Source organism: Amphiprion ocellaris, chromosome 5 (assembly GCF_022539595.1).
Source record: "Amphiprion ocellaris isolate individual 3 ecotype Okinawa chromosome 5, ASM2253959v1, whole genome shotgun sequence".
Classification (NCBI taxonomy): domain Eukaryota; kingdom Metazoa; phylum Chordata; class Actinopteri; family Pomacentridae; genus Amphiprion; species Amphiprion ocellaris.
Genome location: NC_072770.1, coordinates 11243143 through 11265502, shown reverse-complemented (window position 1 = coordinate 11265502; position 22360 = coordinate 11243143). Strand labels below are relative to the sequence as shown.

Here is a 22360-nt window from a genome sequence, read left to right as displayed (position 1 = left end):
TTAAAACAGCTGTTTAAATGTTTTGGCGTTTAATTTCTCATTTAATCTTTCTAACCTTCACAAATAAACAATAGCATAGACACATCTGCAAAAGGTACAAAAGTTTATTGACAGAATTGCATTAAAGAAAACAATAGCGGTCCGGGGACAGAAAAACAGAATTATAACAAGAAGAATAACTTCTAACTTTTGCATGACACGTAGTGCATCAGTGCATCCTGTACATTTCTGCCCTCCTCCTCTACACCTTGTGCCACTGCAGGCTCATGTGCTGCTGCTTCAGGTAAATCCCATGAAGTCTCATCAGAGAGCATCTGAAACACATACACAGAATACATATTTTAATACCTAATAGCGACAAACTGCAGCCATTACAGGGTCGTTCACAGGACTGATACACGATAGCTAGCGATCTAGCATTAGCTTACCCTCATATGTCGTCTCGTTCATATCCTCTTGTCTTCAGCTTGATACTGCTGTATCGCCTCCCAAACTCTCCTGTGTGTCTCCTCAGTGTTTCGACTCGTCGCTCTCAGCTTTCTCCGACTCTTCTATTACTCTGAATCTGACAGAAAGCCACAGACTGAGCAGCAGGTGAACCATCGCCTCCGTTATGTTTGTGTCGCGCGCAAATGACGTTAAGGGACTTTCGGCTCGCCGTGCTATGACGACTCCACCCACGATGAGGCTATATGGAAAAACAACTAAACCGAGACGAGCCAAGTCAAATACAATAGTGGCGAACCGTACCACGCCGAGTAGATGCTTGTGGAATTGCGGCTTTCGTCTTGCACCGCGCTGTATCAACATTTGGGGTAGAGGACCGAGTCTTTAGCGGTTGCCAATAAAGTTTTATTTAATAGAGTATCCAAACCAACGTAGAGGTCAATAGCGCCACCCAGTGTATCGGAATGTGTTCACAAGCTCTGCATCAATCCATTATCTGGAATCGATTTGCCTTGACTTGATGTGCAGGGTAACCAATCAGGTGTTAGGATCCGCCCACCGACTTTGACGGACGAGGTTGACAGGTAAAATAAATTCATGATCCACTGCGACACAAGGACCATGAAATAATTAATTAAATAGTGAAATAATAATATATGGCTTTTACTTGAAATGAATTGGTATTTTAATGAATTAATGACATATTTAATAACACATTTATGTATTTCATTCCAATTTTAATTAATGACATTTGATTTAATTTTTAATTAATGATATATTTAATTATTTAATGATGTATTTATTTCATAACACATTTAAGTATTTAATTCCAATTTTAATTAATTAATGACATATTTGATTTCAATTTTAATTAATTAATGACATATTTAATAAATTATTTAATGACGTATTTAATTTATCTAATTTTGGCACTTTTAGTCCTCCATAGAGGGGACCTACACCCGCTCGCATACCTGGGATTCCATCCTTCAGAGACCCCCGGATGGCGAGGGGGATGGTCGATCTGACAGATTCTGACAGATCTGTCAGATTGGCCACGTAATAAAAAAGGACCTGTCATCACACGTCGGATGAAGCTCTGAAGAAGACTGCAGATGCAGTCAATACATGTCAGCAAGGTAATACCATACTTTCCTTATTGAGTTGTCGGTTTAAAACTAACGCCGTTTTACAAAAAATAATGGTTTTACATATCAAAAATTGTGATTTATAGAGTCTTTAGCCTTTGTAAGACAACTTACAACCCACCTACGCTCTCTGGTTTTTGGTCTGGACCTGGTTCAATGTGGTGCAGTGTAGTCCAGAATCCAGTTCATTGACTTTTACCTGTCAGTGGTTTTAATGCTGTGAGTGATTGGTGTATATCTTTTACTGCTCTCATTTCTAATTAGTTTCCATAGCTCTCTCCTCTCTGCTCACACAGCCTGCATTTCAGCTGAACAGTCACTGAATCTTGGTCATGTGATTCTTGGTTGAGTGAATCATGACTTCTCAACTGTTCTGACGGGCACAGAATATTTTGCTTTATATACAATCAGTTTGGTGCAAATGTTTAATTTCGGGGAAATTTAAAATAAGTAATTTGGATTAAACATCATGATTTTAAGCTTAAATTTGGTTAATTTTCCTGATGGAACCCTGCATTGCATACGATTAGTTTAAGGCCTGTGAAAAAGATGTAAATTTGATCATTTTTTGCAGTTTCCTGCTCTGATAAATAATTCAAATGTGGGGTCAAAGAGGAAAAGGGGAGGGTGTCTTACTGAGATGACATGGGGTGAAATGACATGAAAACCTAAAAATGTGTAATGACGACATACAAAGTGACTTGGCATGTTTTTCATTCTCTATTTCATGACACCAGGCTATTGTGAACGCTGCGTGCCATACATAGACAGTGCAGCGATCTGTGACCAGGTCCATTTGGAAGAGGCGAACCTGGGTGCAAGTGACAGTGTGTCAAGTGTCCATGCCTGTGATTCAAGATTTTTATTTGCTATTTGTACACATTAGCAGACAGGTTAGGCACATAGAAATTCGTGTGCAGGGCTTTCTTTGAAATCGAGGTAAAGAACAGACAACACAACCATCAAAAACAGAATTAAAAAAAGACACTCTATAAGCGTGATATAAAATCTAAAAGATAAATTAAAAAAATAAGAGAACCAGATGCTGCAGCTGAGGTACGAGAATGCTGCAATTGTGAATGTCATTGCGTACCCCCCAAAAAAAAAAAAAAAAAAACAGCCCAGCAGCCGCAATATGAAGTAATGCTCCACTGTAAAATTATCTGTGGAACAGTTCAGTTGGATTTGGTGAACACTATTACTGTGTATAAAGATGTAAGCTGGAGTGATGTAAGGACACTCCTGGAGGGAGGGATTTACTCTCGGGCACACTGCAAATTACTCATACCTGATCTGGAAGTGTGAGAAGCACCCTCACTGTCATTCCTGACTGAATTATTTGCTCTGACAGTTTGTGTTTTCAGTTTGGCACATTTTGTCGCTGGGTCATTTAAATCATACAAGGAACAAATTATTAAACTGTGGGGTGTTTCTGAGTCCCATCAATTCCTGCCACCCACTACATATTTAGGTCATGCAATGTAGCAAACCCCAGCCAGACGATGATGAAGCTCCTGATGTTTCATGAAGCCTTTATTTATGTTCAGATGTCAGCCTTATTTTGAACACAAATTCACCCTTCTGTCTTAAACTGTCCTTAATTCCTTTCTTCAGGAAACACTGTCAGAGCTTGTCTCCATTCCAGCTAGGTGCTTCTAAGCTTAGCCACATCCTTTGCTAGACAGCAACAGCGTGGAACCATTTTCTTTCATCTTTATGTGAAATTTTGGACATTTCGGCAGTCGTCCAAAATGTGACAAAAACATCATAGTTTAGCATGTCGTCCAAAATATGACAAAAACGTCATAGTTTAGTATGTCATCCAAAATATGACAAAAAGGTCATAGTTAAGTATGTCATCCAGAATGTCACAAAAACGTCATAGTTTTGTATATCGTCCAAAATGTGGGAAAAACGTCACAGTTTATTATGTCGTCCAAAATGTGACAAAAACGTCATAGTTTGGTATGTCGTCCAAAATGTGGGAAAAACGTCATCGTTTAGTATGTCGTCCAAAATGTGGGAAAAACGTCATAGTTTAGTATGTTGTCCAACATGTGACGAAAATGTCATAGTTTAGTATGTCGTCCGAAATTTGACAAAAACGTCATAGTTTAGTACGTCCTCCGAAATATCACAAAAATGTTATAGTTTAGTATGTCGTCCAACATGTGACAAAAATGTCATAGTTTAGTATGTCGTCCAAAATGTGACAAAAACGTTATAGTTTAGTATGTCGTCCAAAATTTCACAAAAATGTCATAGTTAAGTATGTCGTCCAAAATGTGACAAAAATGTCATTGTTTAGTATGTCGTCCAAAATATCACCAAAATATCACAGTTTAGTATGTCGTCCAAAATGTCACTAAAATGTCATAGTTTAGTATGTCGTCCGAAATGTGAATAAAACGTCATAGTTTAGTATGTCGTCCAAAATATCACAAAAATGTCATAGTTTAGTATGTCGTCCGAAATGTGAAAAAAATGTCATAGTTTAGTATGTCGTCCAAAATGTCACAAAAACGTCATAGTTTAGTATGTCGTCCAAAATATGGAAAAAACACATCATAGTTTAGTATGTCGTCCAAAATGTGAGAAAAATGTCATAGTTTAGTTTGGATACTATGGCGTTTTTTTGCGCCAAAATTCACTATGATTTTTTTTTCAAAGAAAACCTTTCTGGAGTGTTTTTCACTGCCTCCTTTACATTATTTCATCATATGGCACGTTTTTACAACATGTTGAAAAATCACAGTTTTTTTTTTTCAACATAGTGTTGAGAATTGAGAATCAACTGAGAAAAACTGTGAATATTTTCATTTACTGCAAATGAATATCTACTGCAAATGTCTCACTAATAATCATTATCAGCCTTAAAAACCCACAAAACACCCCTCTATACTGGACCACACTTAGTACAGTCCGGTTCCCCCTTCTATTAAATCTGCTTGGATTCGTCCACTTCCTGTTTGTCAAATTGGCCTTCTACATGGACAGGTTTTGTTGGAGCTCATGCAACAAACATTTTGGGTAAGTGCACTTTAACATGGATGGATGACACTGAATTAGAGTCTGTTTTAATGAGAGTGAGTTAAGATGTGTAGCTCTGTCATTAAATAGGAAATTATTTCTCAGAATTCACAGAGAAAAGTCTGAAATGTTTGCTAGGTTAGCGTCCCACATGTTCTTTGGCTCAGCTAAAGCTAACTCTCTCCAACTTCTGGATCGCTTGAGTTGCTTGTTGTTAAAATATCTTGCTAGAGGTGCTTGGAGGTTTCATTTGGTACAATGAGCCTTTTTTTTCCATTTACCCTCTGCTATCCCTACCCAGATCCCAACATGTCCTTTTTTCTTTATTCCTCAAGAAAGGTGCGCGCAGCACTGCGCAGCAGCCGGAGCTGTCATTGGCAGGGCAGCTCGAATGAAATTTCGTTGTATAGGAAAGTGTGCAATGGCCAATAAAGATTGATTGAGATTGAAGCTCAGAAAGTCTGAGATGTTTGTTCAAAATAAGCTCATTCTCAAGTCTTATCTGAACTGTCTTCTTTTGTTTTAACTTTTCCTAAACTTAGGACTTAATGACAGAGCAGCACATCCAGACTCAGTCTCATTTATGTAGAGATTAAACTTCAGTGTCATTCATTGATGTTAAAGTGCAGTTTTTCAAATGTTTGTTGCACATGCTCCCGACCAAACCAGTCCAGGTGGAAGACGATATGAAGAGAAAGCTCCAGAGGATGAACATCACACATTTACGTTGGAAATAAATGTCCTTTAATTAGACATTGTCATGCAAAAGTTGGATTTCCCTTTACTGATGTTCAAATCTTTGTTGAGTGTTTTGTTGATGTTGGTTTCTAAATGTTTTCTGACACTCGGCCCCAAAGATTAAAACCTTCTACGGCTCACAAGCTGCAACAATTCACACATTATCAACTATCTTTCTGAATAAACTAAGATAAAAAGTGAAAAACTGCCTGATTCCTGCATCATAAATGTAAATCTTTTGGGTTTTTATGACAGTAAACTGAATATATTTGGGTTTGACATTTTATAAACCAAAACAAGAAATGAATTAGTGGAGAAAACAATCAACGGATTAATGGACAAAGAAAATGTGTTTTCCAACATATATGGCTGAATTACTCCAACATTACAAGATACATACAGTTTCGATTCAATTTTATTTATATAACGCCAATTACAGGTCAAATTGTCTCAAGACGCTTTATTTTTATATTTTTTAAAAATATGACAGTAAGAAATTTAAAGCTCTTGACTAATCCAATTTATTACTTGGTTTTTAAGAGACTAATACACAATTAAAATAAGTTTCTCCACTAAAACTAATAAACATGAGGTCAAATAGAAGGAAGAGTTTTAAATACTGCAGTGTCTCAACAAAAACTAAATCTGCTGGTGGATTCCATTAAAGTCCTTATAAATGGTAATAAAGTGTGATACTAAAGGTTTGTGGTGCTAAAAATGTCAAAGTAAAGATATGAAGTTGAACATCTGGATGGAGGTTGATAAAAGTTGACGTCCCTTCATTTCTGTGGAGCGACTCCATGGATTTTATGGATGGTGGTTAAAGACCTGCTCTTCTAGTCATCTTCCTTCTAGTCACTGTAAAAAGTCAGTCCATCCTGGCCGACTTCAACACCTCTTCATGACAACTTGTTCTACCTCTGACCTCGTGGAAACTCCAGAAACTGGGGAAAATCTGTGGGGACTGGAAGAACTCGTGGGGCGGGGGAAGGTGTGGTGGGTGGTGGGGGAGGTGGGGGAGTAGAGGGGGGAAGGCCGCCACCCACCTCCCCACCCACCTCCCCGCCTACTCTCCGCCCTGACTCCACCCAGACTCCGCCTTGGCTCCACCCATGTGGAGGAACGGAAACTACGATGCCAAAGGGACGACGAAATTATTTCTTTTCATCTGATCTGTAGCTCAGTGAGTTAAGGATTTGTCTATGGAGCAGCAGGTCGCTGGTTCAAGACCAGACCCTTCTTAAAGTTTTTGAAAATCCTGACAAAGACAAAGAAAGAAAACTGCCAGTGGTGGGTCTTGAACCTGCGACCTTCCACTTGGTAGTCTTCTTCTTATCCCCCTGAGCTATTTGCTCAGATACTAATTTTTCTTTTTTTTGCGCATTTGTCATCTAGTTTTTGTCGGTTTTGAGTTTTTTTTCAACTCGAGTCTCATCTCGACCGTTTTTCTCAGGAGGTTGGACTTCGGCCTTTGTGCTGGAGGGTGGAACCCTCAGTTCCAAGACTTTCCAAAGCCTCCAGACCTCCCGAGTCCTCAGGACCTGAGCTTTCACACAGTCTGAGGGCTGAAATTTTCTAAGTCCCACAGTAGTTCTCTGGTAGATTTAACTTTCAGACAGTCCAAGGACTGATATCTTCGAAGTTCCTGAGTAGTTCTCTGTTAGTTTGAACCTTTCCACAGTTCGAGGACTGAAATCCTAAAAGTTCTTGAGTACTTCTCTGTTAGTTTGAACCTTTAGACAGTCTGAGGACTGAAATTTTAAAAGTTTCTCAGTACTTCTCTGTTAGTTTGAACTTTCTGGTTAACAGAAGCCTTAAAACTTGTGACCATGAGTCTTGATTTCACATTTAGACCATCCATCTGAGTTCTTCTCAGACCTTCACCTGTGGGTTTTTTAGAAATCCTCAACAAACTTTGATTCTCTTCACTGAACAGTAAAGTTTGTGGGGATCAGAAGGTAACATTAGTTTGATAAATGCCTTCAACTACTAGTAGACTTTATCTGGAAAGCAGTTTTCTGAAATGAGTTCTTAGTAAATCTGTCCACAATCAAACCAAGAACATAGAAAGAGGAAATGTTTGAACAAACAACTTGATGTTTTCATTTCAGACTAGAAAATGCTTTAAGATCTTTATCTGTTTTTGCTCGTTTTGATTGTTTTATTGTCTCTTCTGTTTAATTTGATCTTCTAAAGTCTAACTGGTATCTTGTCAAATGTTTTGTCTTTAGTTTGATTCTTCTTAAATGTTTATTTTTGCTCTTTTCTCACCTTTTATTCTGTTCTAATGTCTGATTTGATTTTGAAATGTTTTGTCTTTTTAATGTTTGTTGTTTTTTCAAATGTTTTATCGACTTGTTTGAGTTTGTTTTTCTTTCCTAATATTTAATGTTTCGATTAAATCTTTAAGGTTTTTCTTTTTAAATGTTTTACCACCTTTGAATGTTTAATTTTCTTTTTAAATGCTTCATTGTATTTTCTGTGTAATTCCTATTTAAAGTTTTATTGTCTTTAAGATTTAATTTTCTGATTAAACATTTCATTTTTTATTTAAATGTTTTGTCTTTTTAAAGGTTTAATAATCTAATTAAATGTTTTGTATTTTTTAAATGTTTAATTATGTAAAATATTTCATCTTTAATGTTTAATATTTTTGTTTAAAATTTTTTGTTTAATTTCATAATTACATGTTTTGTATCTTCTGTTTAATTATCTAATTAAATATTTTGTCTGTTTAATATAACTCAATTGTATTTAATGTTTAATTTTCTTTTTAAACATTTTATTGTATTAAATGCCTTTTTCCTTTGATTTAATTGCTTTTTTTAATGTAGTTTATTTCTTTAATCTTTTTTCTGTCAAGATTTTAACCCCAACCTTAAAAATGAAACAAACCCTTAAATCACAATGAAAACACTTCTGTTGTCACAATCATGAGTTAGTCAGTTATTCAGTTTATCAGTTCAACTTTATTTGTTTAGCACCTTTCACACAGATTACAAAACTAAACAAGCAAAGAGAAAAACCTATGCTAAAACTATGATTAAAAGTCAAAAACGTATTTTTAAAAAAAGATTTAACATGGTCATAAAATGTGTTGTGTCCAGGGGATGGAGGGAGTTTATTGAAGTCTTCTTGGGTCACATGGGAAATCATTTAAAATATAAACTTGATATTCAGTCTAAGGAAACTGCAGAGCGACAGAAAAACCAACATCTCCTGTTTTCTCCTTTAATGAGTCAACTCTTCCTGTGCTTTCAGACCAAAGAACTACAGATTATTCACAACCTGCTCAAACTCTTGGTACAGGACCTCACCACACGGGTCAAGAAGGTTTCCTTCTCCTCATTTCTACTCTGAAGCTCACCTTCTCCTGCTCAAACTGTTGACAAATGTTTCTGCTGCTCTAAAGTCTGGTCTCCAGAACTTCCTAAAAACTCTCAAAGTCTCTTCTGCTGCAGGTTGCTTTGTAGAACTGTTGCAGAAAACCTCACTAAACCACATGGAGGGGCCTCAAGATAGTCGTCCAAATGAAACCATACAAAAACCAAACTAGCACAACCCAAAGGCTAAAGTCTCCTGCAGCCTACCAGAGAACCTCTGAGAACAGAGAATCAGGACAGGAACTCTTACCTTCTGGACAACCAACGTTGGTTCTCAAACAAGAATACAGAATGTGTCTGACCAAAAACCTCTGAAGACTCACTACAGCCAAGCTAAAGACACAACTCGGCTGCAGCAAATCCACTAATCACTGCACACATTAGCACCATGTGCTAGCTGTGGCTAAAGAACCACATTTACCAAGACAACTATCCAGTACAAAGCCCTAAAACACACCAAGAAACACATTAAAGCCTATTTTACTGCTGGAAGCTGCAAGCCAACACCTAAAGAACAAACTAAAGCAAAGGAGCCAAACCCAGTTCACTGGTGAAGAGAAGCAGAGGAAATGTTTGTCTGCAGCTAAATAAAGCAGGAAGACACTGAGCTGCTCAGGTGTTCCTGATAACACCAAGCAGCCACCTGGACAGCCAATAGGAACACAGCTTACTGGAAGTCCAGAGGGCTGGCTTAGTGAAGGAAATTTAGTTTAAAGTTGAAGCAGAAAGTTAACAAAGAAAGTTGAAAACCACCTTCTGATCCCTGAAATCTCTGAGTTTTCACACAAAGAACACCTGAACATGTCAAACTGGTTCCATAGTAGAACCCTCATTGTAAAAACATCATAGTATGGTGTGTTGCTCAAAAAACATTACAACCCGGCTGTCTAGGGTCGCCGAGGAGCAACACAAAAACAGGACAAACGCTGGTTTCCAGGGGGTTAGGAGGATATTTATTTGAAAGAGTAAGTTTACAACAACACAACATGTGAGCAGAAAAATCACAAAGTCTGTCTTTAGTTCAGCTGAAAATATTAGTTTTTGTCTTTTTTATTGACCAAACTTTTCAGGAAGTAGATGAAGAATAATTAAAGCTCTCATGTAGAAGTGCAACTTATTTTGGATCCTTGTGGAGAGTTTAATCTTAGAGTTTGTAAAGCTCTTGAGTTTTTAGAGTCACATGGATTGTTTTGACATTTCATAACCGAGTCCTGAAATAAAATTACAGTTGTGGATTTCTGTCATTTAGTCTGGACTAAACAAATAACAGCAACATTAATCTCAAACGTCATTACGAGGAGTCTGGATTGAGGTTTCTCACTTGATAATGATCAAAACATGAAGTTTAGGTTGTTTTAAAGGAATATTCCATCTTAAATCTTTGAATGTTGACCTAAAAGTTTGTAGAGTATAGCATGTCGTCCATAAAACGTCATAGTTTAGTATGTGGTCCAAAATGTGACAAAAACGTCATAGTTTAGTATGTCGTCCAAAATGTGACAAAAATGTCATAGTTTAGTATGTCATCCAAAATATCAGAAAAACGTCATAATTTAGTATGTCGTCCGAAATATCACAAAAATGTCATAGTTAAGTATGTCATCCAAAATATTACTAAAACGTCAGTTTAGTATGTCGTCCAAAATGTGGGAAAAATGTCATAGTTTAGTATGTCGTCCAAGATGAGACCAAAATGTCATAGTTTAGTATGTCGTCCAAAATATGGGAAAAATGTCATAGTTTGGTATGTTGTCCAAAATGTGATAAAAATGTCATAGTTTAGTATGTCGTCCAAAATATCACAAAAACGTCAGTTTAGTATGTCGTCCAAAATATCAGAAAAACGTCATAGTTTAGTATGTCGTCCAAAATGTGACAGAATTGTCATAGTTTAGTATGTCGTCCAAGATGAGACCACAATGTCATAGTTTATTATGTCGTACAAAATATGGGAAAACTGTCATAGTTTGGTATGTTGTCCAAAATGTGACAAAAACGTCATGGTTTAGTATGTCGTCCAAAATGTTACCAAAACGTCATAGTTTAGCATGTCGTCCAAAATGTGGGAAACATGTCATAGTTTGTCGTCCAAAATGTGTAACAAATGTCATAGTTTAGTATATATGTCCAATATATCACCAAATATGTCATTGTTTAGTATGTCTAAACTATGACGAGTACTCACAGTAAAAACTTGTCCTATCCCTTTCTTTCATTAGGCCATGGTTGGTGTTTTTGCTTTTGTATGTTGTTTAATTCCGCTTAGAAATGTGGACAGTACTACCAACCCTAAAATAAATGTCTGACCCACTCTACCACTTCAACTGAGTTACCCTTCCTCATATTCCAGATGGCAAATCAGCCCCAGTCGTTTATTCAAAGGCAGCATGCAGCCAGTGAGAGTACCTTGTCTATATCTTCAACAGTGGATTGCACAAGTAATGAACAGCGAATGACAGGAAGTAGTTTGAAGCAAAAGCAAAACAAGAAGCAGAAAAAAAACGCTTGAAAATGGAAATGAATGTTTTTTTCATTCAAGCACACATTGCCCATTCTTGCTCAATCGGGAGGACAGTTACCCATGAGGTAATGCTTCATGTTTCAAGGTGGCTTATCAAAAGCAGTTCTGCTACTGGAAATGTAATTGAGAGGGAACAGGATGTAACTAATGCACAAACAATGCATGTACTATATCTTTAGGACTAGGTTTAATTGAATTTGTTGCTGAGTATATTCTAATCTTTAATATTAATGTTACTAACCTGCCTTTTTGTTATTTTATATTGTATGTACGCTGCTGAACACTTGAATTTCCCTCGGGATTAATAAAGTATCTATCTATCTGTCTGTCCGTCCGTCCGTCCGTCCGTCTAAATACCTTATGTTTTAAAGTGACACAATAATAGTTGCAGAAGAATGGACTCAAGGGTTTATTAACCAAAATGCTGGAACAGTTTGACATTCTGAGGAATACACTTGCTTTCAATCTCACCCATTGAGATGAGATGACAAACATCTACATCATTCATGCTTGCACCTGGGTCAAATTCTTACTTACCTGTAAAGCTGTGAGGCTAACTAGTTGAGGAGGGGCTTGAGGAATATATTTTACACCTCTAGGTTTATAACAAACACAATAAAACCAGTTTTTATTATATTGGGCCTTTAAAGTACCCAAACGGAAACACGCTTTCGTATGATCAGGATGTGTAATATTCATAAATTCAAAGTCCTTGTTACACTTAGACTAGAGAATACAGACTGTATGAATATGTGAGTATGTCAAACACCATGTGCCAAACAGAAATGTTCGGTTCTTTCTCTCCCTTTTTACTTCTGTCTCTCTCTGGAAAAAAACAGCAACAGACCAAATGGGTATACAACCATCACCAAATCCACAAGCAAGATAAACCCTGAACAAAGTTGCAGAATGGTTCTCAGTGGGTTGAGCACTGTGACTGTTTCACTTGCCTCAGTCATTTGAATACATGCCAATATCAAAACTGCTGCAGTTTAAAATGGCTGCAAAATTAAATCTCCAGCTAAAAAACAATTTGTGAGATTTCCGTTGTGAACACGTGCCAGGCGTTTGGACCAGTGTGTATCTCTACACAAACAGCAGCTTCTTCACCATGCTCATGGATCCATCAGGGCGCAGAATAAAGGGCAAATTGATGCCTTTCATTAACTCTTCTATAAAAGTGCCAGAACTGACTTGCAAGCTGCGGTTTTTGTACATTTTGAATGCGTCCTTTCATCCCTCCAACAAAAGGCTGCTATCTTAGGTTCACAGCATTTTTGGTCACCCAGGACCATATGTGGACCAGCTTTGGCTGTAGCTGTTTCTTCTGACTTTTTGATGATGTGCATCAGGACTGATTCTTCTTGTGTGGTGACCGAACGGTCCTTGGGATCATTAAGATGTTCGTGGCTCTGTGTTGCAATGTGTGCAATAGGCAGTACAGCCATTACTCTAAAGAGTGCAATACAAGGCTTTAAATCAGACTTAATCTTCCATTCTTTTTCTGTTTTTTTTCTGTTTGCTCCTTCTTTTGTTTGGCTAGTGTGTGTGCTCGTGTCATCCATCGTCATAAGATGTGAGAAGCATGTCACCGCCGGCAGCAAGGGAGCACTGAAATGTCTTGTTTATAAATCAGTAATCCAAAACACTATTTACAAACCACAAAGGATTAACCTCCCACTCTGTCAGACACTTGGACTTTGTAAGCTGTTGTGTTTATGAAATTATTTTAATCGGAGTTCATCTTTTTAAAACCTTTTCGTTTGATGACCAATTTGTTTTCCTGCACTCAAGGCTCATTTGTGATTCCAGCACCAATTTATTCAGCAACACAGCAAATGTGCTTTTATCCACACGTCAAAAATGTGTTGTTATTCCTGCAAGTGTTTTTGTGTATGATCTTTATATGTGCACACATTGTCACGTACATATGTATTTACATCATATGCAATCACACACATGTCAGACCACTTTTACGGCTTTTTTTTTCTTCCCACTTCCACAGTGAAGTGGTGTTAGAGGCGAGCCGCTGCCTTACCCTTCACCAGTCACTGTAAACCTGCAGTGTGTTACCAGGGACAAACAAAGGACAAACATCAAAGCCAAGGTCCCAACTTGTCAGCAGTAGCTGCACTGCATCAGGTACTGTATCATTACAAGCAAGGGCCATAGTGGCAGGGGCATTAGGGCATACAGGTACCTGAAAAAAATACATACAGTGGAACTCACATCACCTCTAATTGAAGGCCAGAGTTTCTCTTTGGGCAATTCAAATCTTTGCCTGACAACCTTGGAAAGTTAAACAGACATACTCTACCAGCCAAAAGTTTGGACACACCTTCTGATTCAATGGGTTTTTATTTCATTAGTTTATACATTGCAGATTAATACTGAAGATATCAAAACTGTAAAAGAATCCATATGGAATTATGTTGTAAACAAAAAAGTGCTAATCTTCAGTATTAATCTACAATGTAGAAAATAATACAAATAAATAAAAAGTATTGAATGAGAAGATGTGTCCAAACTTTTGACTAGTAGTGTTTTGGGAATTCTAAGAAGTTTAAACACGAATTATATTATGTCAGTAGAAAAAAACAAATAATCATCTGATTAATTTATTTCAGACACTATACTCCTCAACTAATAAACTAATCTTGGAAAATTTGTAGCTGTTGTTTTTGTGAGACTATTTTTATCTCAATTTATCTTTGTAAAATTTGTCACATGACGTGCAATTAATAGATTGATGTGTGATTTTTTAACTTAAATGTCAGGAAATAGTTAAATGTGCAAATTACACATTGTCAGATTACAATACACTTCCTAAAACTGCATGTTTTGTTGGACTAACAGTCAAAACCGAAGATAAACAACTGGAAATATTTAATACATTTAATAGGAAACCGGAGAATATTTACGATTTGTGGATGAAAAATGACTAAAATCATTTCGCCATTAAATTTTGTTTGCTGACTTATTGATAATCAATTAACTATTTGTTTTTGCTCTAAATGTCAGAGTGAGGAAAAATCGCATTAGACAACTTAATTAATACCACTGATTTATTTTTGCTTATCTATTAAAAAGCTGTCCATATAATGTCATGCTTTGATGTATCCCTCTGTTAACAATAATTCATGCTGCTCCATTTTCAGGGACTGCACATGGGGCAGTGTCAGGCCAAACAACACCAACACCAACATCAACAACAACAACAACCACTGGCTGATGAATGACTGCTGGGATGGAGGCTGGGATCGAAGGGATTGATCCGCGCCCTGCTATTTCATCCCTGTTTTTACCCTCCGTCAAACAGGTGCCAAGGGGAGATGGATTCTGTCTGGCAAAGGAGTGGATTAATGGCAGTGGGAGAGGGGGGTCTGACTGCACCCTGGACCCAGCTGAGTGGTGCTCTCCTCTGGGCAGAACGGAGGTGGCAGAGGTGTTATTGACAAGGCTCCAGGAGAAGAGGAGGTGCCAATGCCTCGGGTGGAGAGGAGAGAGAGGATTGGGAGAGGAGAAACTCTCCCCACACCAATGCAAACGCACACATACATGTATAAAGACACCACATTTCCAGCGTTCCTCGAGCAGCCGTGATGATTGATGGTTAGAAAGGTTGAGCCTCTCGTTCACCTTTGCTGAGATTTCTTGCTGTGTGAATTGAGTGGCCGAGGTAATGACTAGGCGTGCATGCGTAGACCATGTTCACGAGCTCAACACAGCGCATACGAATTGCCAATTGCACTGAGTTAATGACACAAACATAACCCTTTGTTCGATTTCCATTGACTTATTGTGCATTTAATTAATCGCCTGGTTTCTAATTACAATGGATATTTTTAGTGCACGGAGATGTATTCTGTAAACATAGATTACATTACTCTCATTGAGGGAAAAGAAACTATCTGTAAATCGTTCCTGATATCACATCAGCGCTAATGGTGAAACAAATGGAGCGAGCTCGTTCATCTTTGCCAACAATAACTCAATTAACTGTAATACGATACATTTAATGTTGAAGTGGTCACAGTTGATTGGTATTCGTGGTAAACTTTGAAGGTCACAGTCCAGGAGCTCCGCTTGTGTGGAAAAGTGTTATGGATTCACTGGCTGGCTGGGAGGCCGTGAGCAGAGAGGCTCAGTATGCTGGCGGCATCCGTCTCCCTCTCTCTCACTTTCAGCACATCTCTCCTGTGAAACATCACTGACAATTTCTCAATGCAGCAGAAGTGCTAATGCTGGCTTTTATAAAAGATGCTCAGCAAGACAACAGGGTGTGCCCTGTCTCAGATTAATGAGTACTCAAATGCAAGCAGACAGCAGTGGAATTAACAACCTCATCTCCTTCCATCTCTACCTCCTTTCCTCTCCCTGCTTCTTCTTCTTTTTTTCTTTTTTGTTTTCTCAAGACTCTGGCGACTAATTAAAGAAACTGCATCATGAAATGTGTGCTTCCTTCTTATCACCCTTTAGTCCTTGATCAGTGAGAGAACAGGAGAGCGACTGCCAGTTCCTCTCTCTCACTGCTCCACTTATGACAAGACATACTTGCTGCTGTTTACAGTGTTGAAACCTTAGCACGGCATCTCACACATACGAAAGTTAACAACGTGTGAAAAATGATCAACGATCGTCTACTGTGATTCACAGATGGAAACGATACAAAACAGCTGGAGGTAGACACTGACGTCACGGAAACCTTAGGGTGAGATATCACATCTGTAGTCCACCCAATCAAAGCCATGTTAACAAATGTTTTTCAAACTGCCCCGATGAAGAAGCATTGATACACAGTGTTAAGAGAATGCATAATGTGATAATTAATTGCACATGACAGTGTCTGATTCATAGATACAGAAATAGGCCTGAAGCAGACTTCACAAATACTCAAGGTTCAAGAAGCCTTCGAACCTTCGGCTATTGTAAATGCAACATCTACAGCATGCAAATATAAAACATCTAAGGGCAGAGAAAACACTTAAGCTGGCATTATTCTGTATTATTCTTCCTGTCACCCAGTTTCTAATAATGCACTTATTCCTTCTGACTCAAAGTACGACATAACACAATATGACTTTTTTTTAGAAAATCTGAGTAACCAACCAAAGCAGCTGGACACTGCAGTTAATAGCAAACATTACTCAAGCAACAATAAACGGTGAATGTCTTGGGGGCTGTTTTCACCTGCAAAGTGTTGCATTAGTGAGTACAGCAGCGGGGCAGCGTATGTGGAGTTTCCTCAAAAGTAAACAACAGTGCAACTGTGCATTATAATGAAAGAGCCAGTCATTGTGTTCAGCATCAGGGTGCATGGAGGTCTAAGAAGCAGTATGTTCTTTTTGTGGGATTTGTTGAAAATAAGACACATTAATACTTAACGCCTTATTTATAATTACATTTTTAAAAAAACTTTTGCATGTTTTTGCTTTCCAGCTGACGGTAAAATAAGTGGAGATTGTTAATTTGTCTAGTACACATAAAAGAGATACATAATAATAATAACAGATACATAATAATTAGGTCCCACTCCGATTGGTCCTACAAGAAACCAGTGCTTGCAAAAGGTTCTGAGGTATGTATTAATATGCACAAACCAGCATTAAGGGAATGGATACGCTATCTCAGCTGCAGTCTGAATGAAAGTGGTATGTTGCAAATTCACGACAATAGGCATTAAGGGGTTAACTCTTCAGTGCTAAAACATTGTATTTTTTTCACATTTCTTCCAAACACTCTAAGTGAGAGTCTAAATACTATAAAATCCACTTGGCTGATTGTGTTGCAGCACAGTCTTTAAACTCTTGATTTGTCATAAGTGCAAGTCCAAAGTCACCAGCACATTTATGTCACTTTGCAACCTAACAGACTCACTTTGTAGCTGTTTTAGTAATATATGAGATGTTTGGGTTAATTTCCTACAGACACGGAACACAGGACACATGCCACATGGACAGAATCTAAATGACACCATATTTATCTCAAGAAATTGACTCATCTGGCAGGTCTAGATTAACCTTCTGCCCGGCGACCAGTATAGCACCTGTTCGCCTCGGCTTATCTTCCAGCTCCTCCTGTAGAAGGATTACAGGGTTCTTGTGCCCAAGATGTGCCATTCAGTCATGAGAGAAAGCAGCAATATAGTGAGGATAGATGTGTGGGTGGAACTGGGATTGGGATTTAAGCGATTTGCAGACAAGGCAGAGGCACGGACCGAGGGGTTGGCGGGCGCCTGATGGATCCTTTTCTGTGAGCAGGCGAGAGGACTTGGAGTACTTTTTCCTACTGTCCCCAATTGTCCCATTTGTCTGTGTCACGGTGAAATACAGATGTGCAGGAGTAAGAGAGGAGTTCATTTTGAGGAGTATTTTGCTGGAAAGCACAACCAAGTGATGATCGCTTCGATCTGCTACTTCATCTGAACAAGAGATTCATACACAAGTCCAGGAGGAATGCTCTATTTATATGGTAAACATTTGACCTATGATTAAAAAGGCGCAGCATGTAGAGTTTTACCATCAATACATCAGTACTACATTCATTCTGAGATGCCAGTATAATGACTAGGGAAAGCCCGAAGGAAAGATTTCCAACATGTGAGTCTCTCCGGTGAAGAAAAAAGAGAAAAGAAACAAGTGGAGTGATGCCAGGAAGAGAGAAACGGGACTCAAACGTCTCCTACGTGACAGAGGTACTAAATTTAAAAACATTCTAACCACTTGGTGAGGCTTAAAGTTGTAAAGAGTCATTTTTGTGTTAATTTTTATAAACAGTAGTCTACACATGGCTCGTACAGCATCATTAACACTCGATTAATAAAAAGACAAGCGGCAGCGTGAGACTCCGGCATTATTATCTACACACAAGACTACCCAACTTTATGAACTTTTCAATCAGCCAAAGCACAGGAAGAAGATTGATCACTGAAAACAACCACAGAGTAAACTCCTATTACCTCACATTGTACAAACAAACAACCAGCTCATCACAACTGAGATTACTTCCCTCTAGATGACTCCAGCGAGACATAATGAACTGATCCATCCATCCATCCATCATCTATACACCATACATTAGGATCGTGGGGTGCTGGAGTCCATCCCAGCTGACTTACAGTGAAGACAGGTGACACCCTGTACAGATCACCAATCTATCACAGGGCTGCATATACAGACAAACAATCACACTCACATTCACACCTACGGACAATTTAGAATCACCAATTAACCTCAGCATGTTTCTGGACTGTTGGAGGAAAACCCACATGCACAGAGAGAACATGTGAACTCCATGCAGAAAGATCCCAGGAAGGCCGGGACACAAATCTTCTAGGTGCAAGGAAAAAGTGCTAACCACCTACCCACTGTGCAGCCCTCAAAGCAAATAATCTTTTTATATATTTCTATATGATATTATATCCTGCTAAATGTAGCAGCTGACCTATAGCTCCAGTTTGTTCTTCCTCTGTACATTCACATAAATAGAAGGGACTACATTGTAAAGCATCGCCAAGGAGATTTAGTCAAATCATGACATATTTTCTAGTTTAACAAATGAGTTTTGCTAAATTGTAGTTAAGTGAACATAAAATGTTTTATTTTCCCTTTAAGAACATTTTACAGCTTGAAAATATGAGTTCTTATGACTAACTTGTGACATTTTGGCTTTAAATGAAGACTTAAATAAATTATGCAATGTTAGACAGTTAACACTCCTCAGATATTCTTCTTTTTTGTAGTTTGGATAAAAGAGACACAATAGAAACTTGTTATTTGTCTTTGTTAAGTTGAGTTACGGTTGTTTCTTTTCATAATGATCCAAACAATTCTGACCTAACAAAGGTTAGTACTGAATTCAGTTCCCAATTATATCACTGTAAACAGGAGCAGCCTAAAGAATTTTCTCTGTATTGACTCTGATAGAAAATGACTTCAGCAGGTGAAGAAGAAATGCGTTAAATGCAGAAAATATAAAAGGAAAGCAACTCTGTAACTACGTGTGACTAGCTGATTCAACTTAATATCTTAAGTTTATTGAATTTGTCTTCTTAAGTTCAATTAATTTAGCTGAGCTAGTTTTACACTTTCATAACGTACATGATGAACTAATTAATCAACTAAAGTGCTGTTAACTCACATTTTTAAGGCAGCAGGGAAACTTATGTTTTTAAGTTAAATGAACTTACAATGATTCACAATGAGTTTCTCTAAATGATAATTAAGCAGTCATGTTGAAAAACGCAGAAAGTTTAATACTAAATTAGTAGTATGCATTGACTGTATTTTCACAATCTTTAAAGACAATCTGGTGGCTGAAATCAACTTTCAAATTCTGTTCTAGAAGAAAGAAAAGCTCACTACACTTTTAATAGTAGTTTACTCATATGTCAACAAGAGCTCGGTTTCTGCCTCCTGCAGCTCTCGGTTCGTCAGACTTGACTTTGTGGCTCATCCGATGCTCACTCAGCTTCTCCTCCTGGGATTTGATTCATTTGTGATTGAAGTGATTGAGAAGATGCTGGTTTCAGTTCGACATGCGAATAAATATGCGCAGTAACATCCTAGTTGTTTAATCTGCTCACTGTTACATTTACAGACTCGGGAAATACCTACACCTGTGTTTGTATTTGTTTCTTGAAACCACATATTTACATACAGCTGCACCTTGTGTGTATTTTTTTTTTTTGCACTATTTTGAGCCATTTCTTTTGTGTGTACCCAGGCAATTTCATGGTTTTTCCATGAAAACTGACACTTTTATTCATGTGCTAACATAATTGCACAAGGGTTTTCTAATCATCAATTAGTCTTTCAACAGCATTAGCTAACACAATGTACCATTAGAACACAGGAGTGATGGTTGCTGGAAATGTTCCTCTGTACCTCTATGGAGATATTCCATTAAAAATCAGCAGTTTCCAGCTAGAATAGTCATTTACCACATTAACAATGACTAGACTGTATTTCTGATTCATTTATTGTTATCTTCATTGAAAAAAATGTTTTTCTTTCAAAAATAAGGACATTTCTAAGTGGGAATGTTTTTGTATAATTCTTAATAGACCGAATATGGTAAAAAAATTTATAGATTTCATAGGTTTTAGATTTTATATCTCCTTCTGTACTTGCACTGACAGGATCACTGCTTAAATTCATTTTACACTGTGCAATGACAATATAGGAATTCTCTTCTATTTTAAGGTGCATCCATCTGTCCATCAGCTGTACCCTCTTTACCCTGTAGAGGGTCTTGGAGCCTCTTCTAGATGACACTGGGTGAGACAAACTGAACTGCAAAAACTTTGCTTTTTCATCACGCAATGGTCCTGCGATTTTGGTTTATAGCTAATTACACCAAAAAATAGTTACATTTCCAGAACTTTGTGTTAATTTGCAAAGATTAGCATTCTAACAAGCTAAAATAAGCTGGCGATTATTGTGCACAATAACCAAAGTACAGATTTACTCATGGTTCCATTGTGAATACACCTGCTTAGACTTGGTGTGTTCTCTTCAAAATGTGCCCCGGGTTATGTTGTACGATCACAAAGGCATTCTGCTAAATGCATGAAATCACTGCTGTGAACAAAGTAACTGCACATCACAAGCAAATGAAAGGGATTGGAAGAGGAAGGTCAAGGTTATTAGCCTCTAAAACAGCTCAGGGATCAGTGGTAATGCCTTCCATCAGCTGCACTTAGTTTTTTTTTGATTGCATAAACACTAAAATCAAAAGCATTACACAGTTTTCAAAACCTTACACTCAAGGAGCAAAACACCGGACCAGATTAGCATTATTATCTGAAAAGGGTCAAACAGCTGCGGCATGCATATGTGGAGGTATGTATTGTTAATTCTAGCACTGGGATGTTACACACTGCACATGTAACCTAAATTTATTGTGTATTAGATCCACGCTAAACTACACAGCCTTGTCTTTCACTGTATTACAGAGAGTTTTACAGATGGATGCTGAAGAAATCCCACACAAGTTTATCTACATTGATGAGGCAGGGTTTAACCTCACAAAATCAAGAAGGAGAGGCAGAAACATCATTGGCCACAGGGCTATAATCAATGCCCCAGGGCAGCGTGGGGTAACATCACCCTCTGCGCTGCCATTACACAGAATGGGGTCCTCCTCCGTCATGCCAATATGGGCCCTTATATCTCACCTCACATTCTGACATTTCTGGACCAACTGCACAACATCCTCACAGTGAACCAAATACAACAGATGCTATACATTGTCATCTGGGACAATGTATCATTCCACCGCTCTGCACAGGTCCACAACTGGTTTCAGCACAATCCTCGGTTTTCTGTGCTCTACCTTCCACCATACTCTTCATTTCTTAATCCAGTCAAGGAGTTCTCCTCAGCATGGTGGTGGAAGGTTTATGATCTCCAGCCCCAGGCTCAGGTGCCCCTCATTCAGGCGATGGAGGAGGCCTGTGACCAAATTGACATCATAGCCATTCAAGGATGGAATCGACATGCACGATTGTTCTTCCCTCGTTGTCTTGCTAATGAAGATATCGCCTGTGATGTCGATAAAAATCTCTGGCCTGATTCAGCTCGTCGAAGAGATCATCTCTAATATTTTCCCTGCTGGATTTTCTTTCCTTTTTTTGTCAGTTTTTTCCCCCCATATTTTTTTATAGTACATTTTTTTGTTTGTGTGTGTAATTTTATTTTTTACTGTTGTGCACACTACTGTTGTAGCATGGACATCTTTTGTTGAAATTTTGACTGATTTTGGTATATAGAGAGAAATAAATTATATTTTTATCATTCTGCAGCATTGGTCTTGTGTTGTATTTGGTGAATTTTCTGTGTTGCCCATTTGCACTTTCTCTGTGTACTTCACTTACATTACTCAAATCACTGAGAAGTAGAATTGCTAAAAGTGTTTTAGATTAAGTACAGCAGTGTGTAACTGGTTCAGACAGAATTAAGTCACATGAAACGTGTGTGTTTTCATATGGTAACAAATATAATTTTGATTAAGTAGTGTATAGTTTTTACAAGACTGTTTCATTTGGCAAAGGATCTGAGGTGTTCTGCTAATTGTGTGTATGGTTGTGCTAA

The 22360-nt window shown here is 37.9% G+C and overlaps 2 long non-coding RNA genes across 4 annotated transcripts in view; one reads left to right on the top strand and one right to left on the bottom strand.

Annotated features, from left to right (window-relative positions):
• Positions 1-15712, top strand: part of LOC111579631 (uncharacterized) — a 29509-nt gene extending 13797 nt beyond the window's left edge. The window contains exons 4-7 of one of the 3 annotated variants that reach the window (XR_008601575.1): positions 976-1031; positions 1387-1586; positions 13273-13409; positions 14426-15712. This is a non-coding gene — a long non-coding RNA (uncharacterized LOC111579631). Of the gene's footprint in view, positions 1-975; positions 1032-1386; positions 7672-13272; positions 13410-14425 lie in introns of those variants that run through there. The other 2 variants (XR_008601576.1, XR_008601574.1) reach the window with 2 other exon arrangements.
• Positions 85-1092, bottom strand: LOC129348854 (uncharacterized). The gene is made up of 2 exons (XR_008601577.1): positions 429-1092; positions 85-314 (listed from the first exon to the last, which is right to left on the bottom strand). It is a non-coding gene; the product is annotated as an uncharacterized LOC129348854 (long non-coding RNA).
• Positions 15713-22360: the final 6648 nt, after the last annotated feature.